Raw genomic sequence first — 2,861 nt, forward strand, 5'->3', positions numbered from 1 at the left:
ATATATATATATATATATATATATATATATATATATATATATACATGTATGCATGCAAGTACGCACCTGTGAAGAAGAGAAACAGAAAATAGACAAAAGATATGGAAACAATAAAATCCTGGAAGAAAACATATAAAGTAAAGTTACATACCTGTAATAAATCTGACCATCACAACACGTAAAGAAGAAGACGGCAGTTATATTAAGACGTGTACTTATCAACACTTGTATATATAACTAGTTTTCCCTTCTCTCTTCCTTGCAATTCCTCCTCTTTCTCACCCTCACGCTATTCTTTCTTTCCTCTTTTTTTTTGTTTTTGTTTTTTTTCTCTTTTTCTTTCTTTTTAACTTCCGTCTGTTTTCTGGGCACACATTATTAATATCATTATTTTGTTTTTCTTTTGGGAATTTTTGTAGCTTTTATTTTTCATTTATTTTTTTTAATATCATTTTTTCTATCCATCCGTAACTTTTCCTCTATATTGTATTTTTGTGTAGTTATTTTATTTACTGTTATCGTTATAGTTATTATTAGTGTTATTTTGTCGAAGTAGACACCCAGGTCAGCCCTCCTAATTGATCAGACCTACGACCCAAGCCGTTCCATCAGTGATCATCACGCCCTTTCGTGTACCGACGAGAACATCATCCAATGCATTTCCTTCCTATATATTAAGACGAGTAAGGTGTGATTTGAGGGAAATTTCGGCTGTTACTTCTAACAACTTCAGCGATCGTAATAAGCAAGAAGTTACCCTGTTAACTCGTTGGCAATATCGATTTCGTTTATCGATCTGTTATTCTTGGTGTTATTGTTGCTGATGTTATTATTGTTGTTACTGACGTTGTTACAGTCGCCGTGTGTTTTTCACGTTTCTCATACTGATGACAGTTAGCTGCGAGACAAGCAGGCGAGCTGTTTTCCTTCACAATATCACTTGTTAACCGTTAGTATTTTTGTTGTTGATGTTGATGTTATGACTTCTCTTCTCTTTCATTTCAGACTTTCTTATTTATTTTCCTTTTCTCTCTCTCTCTCTCTCTTTACTCATTACTCTTTTACTCTTTTACTTGTTTCTGTCATTTGACTGCGGCCATGCTGGAGCACCGCCTTTAGTCAAGCAAATCGACCCCAGGACTTATTCGTTGTAAGCCTAGTACTTATTCTAACGGTCTCTTCTATCGTCCCCGAACCGCTAAGTTACAGGGACGTAAACACACCAGCATCGTTTGTCAAGCGATGTTGGGGGGACAGACACTGACACACACACACACACACACACACACACACACATATATATATATATACATATATATACGACGGGCTTCTTTCAGTTTCCGTCTACCAAATCCACTCACAAGGCTTTGGTCGGCCCGAGGCTATAGTAGAAGACATATGCCAAAGGTGCCACGCAGTGGGACTGAACCCGGAACCATGTGGTTGGTAAGCAAACTACTTACCACACAGACACTCCTGCGCCTCTCTGTTTATTTTTCTTTTATTTTCGGTCTATCTTTCATCCCGTATCTTTAAAAAGATAAATATCTCATTACGTTATATTTATAGTGAAACGCGTGTATATTTACATATTGAAACTTTTATCTCGATAGCTTCATGTAAATGTTATTATTATTTTTTTTTTTTTTTTTATCAATCAATTATAATCTATAAGTTAATGAAAGTATATCAAATAGCACCTGTACATATGTTGATATCAGAGCCGAACGGACGGAGGAATGTCTCGCTGCATCGATGTTTGTTTTGTTTTGCTCCGTTAGAATGGTTTATATATATGTATTTATATATATGTGTGTGTGAGTGTGTGTGCATGTATATATATGTATGTATTATTTATGTATGTATGCATATATGTATGTACGTATGTATGTATAATTAAGTTCTCTGTATAAGTGAATACTTTCTTCCTTCCCGTTCTTTCTCTCCACTCTCCCACTCCCTCACCCTCTATATTACTGCCTCTTTCCGTCTCTCTCTCCCCTTCTCTCTCCCTTTCCCACTTTGCTTCTCTCTCTCTCTCTCTCTCTCTCTCTCTCTCTCCCTCCTTTCTCTCTTTCTCTTTATCTGTTGCAATATTTAGTATTGTGTCAAATCTAATTACGCAGACCAATAATTCAAAAGTCTTCCAACCGTGGCCAACTCGTTTTATTTACAGAAATAATATATCCAAGAGGCAACAAGGTGTCCTTAAAAGAAAAGAAGAAGAAAAAAAAACGGAAAGAAAAATGATTGCAGAGTATAATATCAGGGTACTTTGACTGCTGTTTTCAGCCAATCTGTCCATCACGTAGACAGCTCACGCATGTGTTCTTGTATGGGATGTGCTCGCGTGTCTTTAATGATAAACATACGATAAGATCATTAAGATAACAAAATACAAAACACTACCCAGGTACATAAAGATATAGATCGATGGGTAGACCGTTAGATACACATAATGAGAGCATGCTAAAGATTTATATACATGCGCTTATATGTGTGTGCGTGGGTATGTATACATGTGTCTGTCTGTGTGTGTGTGTGTACGTTGTATATAGTGTGAGGGATAAAAGAATCATCAGCTGGATTGACGGATAGACAGATAGAAAATAAATAGCCGAGTGTTGTCTAATAAAGTCAAACTGTCTAATTCTAACAGAAGTGTGTTTGGTATGGACCTCACGTTCCTGTATTTTTTTCCACATCAGCTTAGCTCTTTCCTTCTTTTTCTTTCTTAATTTCTTCACTTCTTTCCTTTGTTTTTTTTTTCTTTTCTTTTCGGTGTCTCTTTTTTTCTTTTCTTCTCTCTTTCCTACTTTCAAACAGGTAAATGAAAAGGCGGAGCACTTACGTAGTACACT

General features: G+C 36.0%; 2 protein-coding genes across 8 annotated transcripts in view; one reads left to right on the plus strand and one right to left on the minus strand.

Annotated features, from left to right (window-relative positions):
* Positions 1-2,185, minus strand: part of LOC106876180 (TWiK family of potassium channels protein 18) — a 321,498-nt gene extending 319,313 nt beyond the window's left edge. For all 7 annotated transcript variants that reach the window (XM_052965904.1, XM_014924619.2, XM_014924620.2 and 4 more), the window contains exon 1: positions 152-2,185. The gene's annotated coding sequence lies outside the window, so the exon portion shown is untranslated. The remainder of the gene's footprint in view (positions 1-151) is intronic.
* LOC106876177 (uncharacterized) overlaps positions 1-2,861 on the plus strand; it is a 196,406-nt gene that overhangs the window by 113,696 nt on the left and 79,849 nt on the right. The window lies entirely within an intron of this gene.

The sequence above is a fragment of the Octopus bimaculoides genome, chromosome 1 (genome assembly GCF_001194135.2).
Source record: "Octopus bimaculoides isolate UCB-OBI-ISO-001 chromosome 1, ASM119413v2, whole genome shotgun sequence".
Taxonomy (NCBI): domain Eukaryota; kingdom Metazoa; phylum Mollusca; class Cephalopoda; order Octopoda; family Octopodidae; genus Octopus; species Octopus bimaculoides.